Consider the following 8,240-nt stretch of genomic DNA (forward strand, 5'->3'; position numbering starts at 1 on the left):
GCTAATTGTACTGTTGTGTTGGGATGGATTTGTTCAGAGTTGAAGTAATGGAGGAGAAACTGCATGAAAAAATTACAGATTATCTCTCTGTGGGAGGTCATTTTTACAGAAATGAACTGGAAGAATTAAAAATAACTGACGAGTCCAAAAAGTGCACAAAGATTTCAGGATTTTTCTGTATAAACGTCCTTTAAATACTAAGCAGACTAACAGTCTACAGTCGTGCTAGCAGCTCTATGAAGCTTGTGGCCTTCGAATGGTGCTTGTGAGCTTGTGGTTATGACAGGAAGTCGCGTTCACAAACTTCAACTCTTTTCTGAAAATGTTGATGTAAATACGACAAACACGAACACGGTTAACATTTGAAGACACCAGCCGTACTGAGTCAACGATGGTTTGAGCTAAATGCTAGCATCTGCATGCTAACCTGCAAACAATGACAATGCCAATACACTATTGTATAGCAGGTAGTTCCGATGTCACAATTCCATAACACATACTAAGTCATTTAGTAAGCAAACATTAGCCTATCCACCCAGATAGTATTTTGGTAGTGATAATGTTAGCAAGCTAGGAAAGTTAGACAGCCAGCTGCAACACAGCCACTGAATAGTTTAGTTTAGTCCTTAAATCAGATAAAGTAATTATTGTAGGTGATTTTAATATTCATGTGGATGTTAACAATGACAGCCTTAGTAACACATTTATCTCATTAATAGACTCAATTGGCTTCTGTCAGAGTGTAAATAAACCAACTCATTGTTTTAATCACACTCTTGACCTTGTTCTATCATATGGCATTGATATTGAACATTTAATAGTCTTCCCACATAATCCTTTCCTATCTGACCATTATTTAATAACTTTTGAATTCATACTATTAGATTATAAGCCATTAGGCAAAACTTCCTACAGCAGATGTCTATCTGACAGTGCTGTAGCTAAATTTAAGGAGGAGATTCCTTCAGTGTTGAATTCAATGCCATGTCTGAATTCAACAGAATCCTAAAACTAAAACGACTTTAGTCCCTCTGAAATTGATAATCTCGTTGATAGTGCTGCAGGCTCACTACGAAGAACATTAGACTCTATTGCTCCTATAAAAAGGAAATTATTAAAACATAGGAGACTAGCACCTTGGTATAACCACCAAACCCACCAGTTAAAACAAATAGCTAGGAAATCTGAAAGGAAATGGCGCTCTTCCAAATTATCAGAATATTGCTCAATTTGGCATGATAATCTTAAAACTTATAGAAAGGCCCTCCGTAATGCCAGAGGAGCCTATTACTCAGCACTAATAGAAGAAAATAAGAATAACTCTAGGTTCCTCTTCAGCACTGTAGCCAGGCTGACAGAGAGTCACAGCTCTATTGAGCCACATATCCCCATAAACTTAAGTAGCAATGACTTCATGAGCTTCTTCTATAATAAAATTATTACTATTAGAGAGAAAATGAATCACCAACTGCCATCTACAGTTATCAGTGGCTCTCCAAGTTCAGGGAGTTCTGCCAATGTAAACTTAGATATATATTTAGACTGTTTTTCTGCTATCGATCTTCATCAGTTAACTTCAATCATTTTTTCATCGAAGCCATCAACCTGTCTATTAGACCCGATCCCAACTAGGCTGCTTAAAGAAGTTGTTCCCTTAATTGGCACTTCTTTACTGGATATGATTAATCTTTCTTTATTATCAGGATATGTACCACAGTCCTTTAAAGTAGCTGTAATTAAACCCCTTCTTAAAAAGCCCACTCTTGACCCAGGGGTTTTAGCCAACTATAGACAGATTTCTAACCTCCCCTTCCTCTCTAAGATTCTGGAGAAAGTAGTCGCCAAAGAGTTGTGTGACTTTCTACATAACAATAGTTTATTTGAGGATTTTCAGTCAGGATTTAGAGTTCATCACAGCACAGAGACAGCTCTGGTTAAAGTTAATAATGACCTTCTGATTGCTTCTGACAATGGACTTGTCTCTGTACTTGTATTATTAGATCTTAGTGCTGCATTTGACACCATTGACCATAATATTCTTTTACAGAGACTTGAGCATCAAATTGGCATTAAAGGAACCGCACTAAGCTGGTTTAAGTCATATTTATCAGATCGCTCGCAGTTTGTACATGTTAACGATGAATCTTCAATAAATACTATAGTTAGTCATGGAGATCCACAAGGTTCTGTACTTGGACCAATACTATTTACTTCATATATGCTCCCTTTAGGCAACATTATTAGGAATCACTCCATTAACTTTCACTGTTATGCAGATGATACGCAGTTATATCTATCAATCAAGCCCGATGAAATTAATCAATTATCTAAATTACAAACATGTCTTAAGGACATAAAATCCTGGATGACCTGCAATTTTCTGATGTTAAACTCAGAAAAAAACGAAATTCTTGTTCTTGGCCCCAAAAACCTTAGAGACTCACTGTCTAAAGATATAGTTACTCTAGATGGCACTAACTTGGCCTCTAGCACCACTGTCAGGAATCTTGGAGTTATCTTTGATCAGGATTTGTCATTTAACTCCCACATAAAGCAGACCTCTAGGACTGCCTTCTTTCATTTACGTAATATTACAAAAATTAGACACATACTATCACAGACAGATGCAGAAAAACTAATCCATGCATTTGTTACTTCAAGGCTGGATTACTGCAACTCTTTATTATCAGGTTGCCCCAATAAGTCCATTAAAACGCTCCAATTAATTCAGAACGCTGCAGCACGAGTACTGACAGGAACTAGAAAAAGAGATCGCATCTCTCCTGTACTAGCTTCTCTGCATTGGCTCCCTGTAAATTGTAGAATAGAATTTAAAATCCTCCTCCTCACTTATAAAGCTCTTCATGGTCAGGCCCCTTCATATCTTAAAGAGCTCATAGTACCCTATTACCCCACTAGAACACTACGTTCTCTGAATGCTGGGATACTTGTGGTTCCTATAGTCTCTAAAAGTAGAACAGGAGCCAGAGCCTTCAGTTACCAAGCTCCTCTCTTGTGGAACCAGCTTCCAGTTGTGGTTCGGGAGGCAGACACCCTCACCACATTCAAGAGTAGGCTTAAGACATTCCTCTTTGATAAAGCTTATAGTTAGGGCTGGATCAGGTGAGTCCTTAACCATCCCTTAGTTATGCTGCTATAGGCCTAGACTATCGGGGGATTTCCCATGGTGCACTGAGCTCCTCCCTTCCTCTCTCTTTCTGCACTCATTCATGTCCCATTAATGCATGTTACTAACTTCACTTCTTCCCCGGAGTTCTTGTGCTTTCTCATCTCGCAGGTTCTTGTCGATCCTGGTGGAGCCTCCTGCCATGGTCCTGCTAGATTGCCATTGCCAATACTGTTGTTGCTGTGCACCTGTCTGTCTGTCTGTCTGTCTGTCTCTCGCTCTCTCTCTCTCTGTCTCTCTCTCTCTCTCACCCCAACTGGTCGAGACAGACGACCACCCACCTAGAGCCAAAGGATCTGTCCTAGGTTTCTGCCTTTTAACAGGCAGTTTTTCCTTGCCCTTGTCACCAAGTGCTTGCTCATGGTGGTACTGTTGGGTCTCTGTAAATAATGTTATAAAGAGTTCGGTCTAGACCTGCTCTATTTGAAAAGTGTCCTGAGATAACTTCTGTTATGAATTGACGCTATACAAATAAAATTGAATTGAATTGAATAATGTTAGTATTTTTCTACATTAGCTAGCAATTTGTCTGCATCATCAACATGACAATGTTGTAAGTGTGTAACACTTGTGGGGTTCCTCAGGGTTCTGTTTTTGGTCCTTTTTATGTTCCATTTAGTTACAGATACAGTAAGTTAATTTTGTTTGTCCACCTGATGAATTCAGTCCAACGACTATCTGTGAAAAAGAGCTAAAAGAGAGACACCTTTCACATTTCACATCACCATTTGATCCAATCTAGGAGATTATTAAAGCTCTAAATTAGAACACAAATGCATAAATCATCAATAAATCTGAAGAAATTGAGCTTCAAAACAGCAGCCAGGTAAAAAACTGTCAAGGCCTTCAGCAGCAAATTGCTCAGTTGTCAAGGAGGCTGATTATTTGTTATCAAGTGTGAAGTTTTCCAACATTTCACATGTGCTTTTTATTTTTATTTCTAATATTTCCAACATTAAAATACATCTGTTTTACCACTTCTGTGCCACAAACTGGATAATTTTGTGTCAAATATTTCCTAAAGCTCAGTGAGTTTGAGGATATCCTGCAGAATCAAACTCTTCTTTTAAAGAATATTTGAGGCACTATTTTGCAGTGAATGATGTAACACCGGCTCAGGTAACCTGTGAACTCTTCAGTCGTCTTCATTAGAGCTCCTGACAGCCTCCAGCGCTCCAGACGTCACCTGTTCAGTCGAGCTGCAGTTTGAAGTGACGTCAAACTGTTATTCAATCCCTGAACTCTGCCTTTTTTCAGCGGATGAAACACAAGCTGCCTCCCATTAGACGAAACAGATCGCTTCAGCAAGAAGAAGAAAAAACACTTTTAAGAGCTTTTGTTTTTTTCAGATTTTCGCGAAGTTGTTACACAACCGACGCTAACCGCCTCTGACAGGAAGGCCGACAGTCTGAATCCAGGAGGGAAACAATCAGAGGGGCACTTGTTCTAACTGAGGACTGTGTTTCCCATTAAACCCCCACGCGGCCAAGTCCAGATACTTTCCAGTCACAGTAAGATAACTTTTCAAAGAGGCACCTGCTGGACCGAAACCAGTCAGGACCTCAGATCTTCTGGTGAATGCCAAACGCTCAGACTTTACCGCTCATCTTGGCTCTGAGTCGGGGTTTCAACACGTCTCTGTGCAGCCAGCTCACGTACGAGCAGAGAGGTAACGACAACCTGAAGACGATTAGAGGGCCCGAAGCTGCACACAGGCCCGAGTTTAACTGCACTGCAGCATTAATGGTCGACAACCGCAGCGATGAACTGCAGCGCTGCCGACAGGACAACCTGACGTCACATCATCACTTCATGTTCGGTATTAAGACGGGGAAACAAGCCCCAACTGGAAAAAGCAGCAGTCTTTTAGTAGAAAACAGCAGAGAGCTAACAGCACTAATTATCCACATTATGAAGATAGGTAGTGCCACCCGAGTGCAACACAAAGTCAAATTAACTTGTGTATTCTGACAAATGGTGTTGATTTTAGCCAACAATAAATGATGTAGCGATACAAAGCTAACGATAGCTTTCTACTAGCCAAGAGTGATACGAGGCAGGGGCATCCAGCTAGCTAAGCTGTGGTTGTCTGGCTGGTTGGTTTAATATTATTGATTTCAATAACTATTGATGGAAGGAGTCAATTATTGTTTGATAAGGATGTCGTTCCTTCCCGAGTGCTCTCAGAGATAATCCTGTCATTAGCTCCGTCATCCTCGCTTAGCGTCAGGGTTCCGGTTTCGGGGCCATCTGACGGGGGCCGAGGTTAAGAGCCGTCAGAGCCTCAGTTCAACCCCGGGGCCCTGACAGCAGGGAGGAAGTCTTTATGATCCTCTGGTTGTCAGCACGGATCACTTTCTTCAGCATCCATGTGCGAGCCACCTGCCAGTAGCTGCAGTGCGACGCTCCGCCTGGTTTTAATAACGCGACACAAAGCAGGCTGGGAAAACACTCCTGAGATCATCGGCGTCCTCCGCAGGCTGATCGCTTAAATCATCGTTAATGATCCAGAAGGATTTATTGTCTGTCGTAATCAATAAAGAGCAGTTTTCTATGATTAATGACCAATATTGTATTGCATATATTGTCTATTTATATATTTTTACCTTTTCTTTTATATTATGTATTAAAAATGTTTCTTTTTTCTTTTTAACTTTGCTTGATTTTTTATTTAAAAATGATATTGATAATAGGACTTAAATCCAGGAGAACACCGTTTGTGTTTTATTTTGAAAGTCTAACAGGAGGCTGAGTATTGCACGTACAGAAATTACGTTACGTTATATTCATGTCATCATATTCTATAAAGTCTTCGTATCTTTTGTGTAACTGAACTGAAGCTGTCAGATAAACATAGTGAAGTACCGTCCTCCGTACTGGGGTCGGAACAGAGCTCATCCACTCTGAGGTTGCTGGTTTCACCGCAGAGCCGCCGCCAACCAAAACAAACCTCTGGATCTATAATTCAGGCTGAAAGCAGCGAGGAGCCGTCGGCCGTTCCAGCCGGCGATCCTTCATGAGGTGATTTAACTGTCAGCAGAGCGAGAGCTGGAGTTCCTTTCCAAACACACCTCGTATGTCGTTGGCCGTCGCTGAGCACCGAGCTGAAGGACGGCGAGCGGTGACTGTGAAATTAAATAATTAACTGCAGATATATGAGCTCTGCTGGTTAAAGTGTTTTCTCTAACTATATTTATCTGTTTATGTGCTGTAGGATTGTTAATTTATCATGTTTGTGTGCCGTATCTGTCTTTTATTGGGACCAGAGGAGTCCACAGAAGAGGAATCTGATCTGGAGTCAGACATTAGTTGTGACTGTGGTGACAGTTTATATAATAAACCTTTAGATCTGAAGCAGGTCCTGGACAGGTTCAGCTCCGGGGGTCATCGGGGCCTCGCAGAGGATCAGCTGATATGGAAAGGGCAGAAGGAGAACGAGGAGCTGGAAGAGAAAATATTCTCGCCACGCTTTTATTTTGTTTTTCTGCTCCGTTTTGTCGCCACAGTTTCCAAAATAAAAGTCTGCAGCTGTGTGAGAGGAAACGTCGGCTTTTATAACTTCCTCAGTAAAGGTTACTGAAAGGTGTTCAACTCCGCTTCAATTAAAACACAAACCAGCTCCATAAAAAGGTGAAATGGCGACAAGAGACCTCACGTTGTAGCTCAGATCCAACGAGGCTCCAAAGTCCAGAAGTGAACATCCAGGAAGACAATGAACGGCTCATAAAAAGGCTCATTTTCTTTATGGAGTTCTGAATGGGAGCTTCTTCTGAACTTTGCTTGGATGTTCAGAGAAATAAAAGTAGCTTTACTCTCAGAGGACGTCTCGTCTGTCCAACACGCCGATGAGTTCAGCGAGAGCGCATTTCTCCGTTCAGCTGATCCAAGACCTGACGGACATTAAACAACACGGCAACGGGCGAAAACAGCAACAACAATGCTGGAAGTTCACGGTCAGACTGACTCTATCAGAGAGAACACTCCAGAGATCACTGCCTCTGACTTCGTCTCTGGAGCCACAGCAGCTGAGGATGTGTTTAGAGGTCAAACTGGAAGAAAAAGGACGTCTTTTTTAACCCTTTAAGACCAAATCCAGTTGTACTACAATGTAAAACATTACATACACAAAATGTAGCAAGAACTAACTGATTTCAACCAATAACATCACAAAATTCACTCGTCAATCAATCTTCAACTTTTGGCTTTCTTACAACACAATGTTATCATTTGAGTGAGCTAATTGGATTGCTATAACTCCAGGAAGCACGATCGCAGTCTCCCTTCTACAATAGTTATTACACATTGCAACATGTGATCATGTTCCTGACCAATGAAATGTTGATGCTGTGAATCTGAAGCTCTCGGAAGCTTCATTAACGCTGCTCAGAAAACAAATGAGAAACACGGAGAAGAAACCGGCTCCAGAACGAGGCTTTTCCTTCATAACAAACTCTGGAAAAACCCAAAAATAGAAAAGTGGAGGAGGTTCAGGTTTTCACACGTTTGACACAAACCAGCTGAAATGATTCAAAACTGTTGAAACAAACTTTCCGAACAGCAGACTGTGGAAACATCCTCATCACTATGGAAATAAACATTTACTAAGAGGACGAGAGCATCAGCGACTGAAAGCTCAGGCTGGAAGATCTGATCTGAATTCACTGTGGAAACATACCTGTGGATATTCCAGTCATGTGACACACTGGAGCTTGAAGGGTTAAAATGTCTCTACCGGTGAGACCCTCAAACATTCCTCCCTTAAGGTGATGAAAACACACATATTTCTGCTTTTCATCAGTTTGTCTGATTCTGGATAACGACAACTGAAGTCTGTCAACACATCGTCACACACACACACACACACACACACACACACACACACACTAAATACAAATCATAGTAAAAACAGCAAAAAACTGAAACTACGTTGAATAAATGATATAAATAAATTATATTAGATTATATAAATAAAACAGTCCATCTACAAAACATAATAATACATTTAAATAAATCCATTTAACTCCTAAAAATATAAACATAAGTTCATCAGTTG

The sequence above is a fragment of the Dicentrarchus labrax genome, unplaced genomic scaffold, assembly GCF_905237075.1.
Source record: "Dicentrarchus labrax unplaced genomic scaffold, dlabrax2021, whole genome shotgun sequence".
Lineage (NCBI taxonomy): Eukaryota > Metazoa > Chordata > Actinopteri > Moronidae > Dicentrarchus > Dicentrarchus labrax.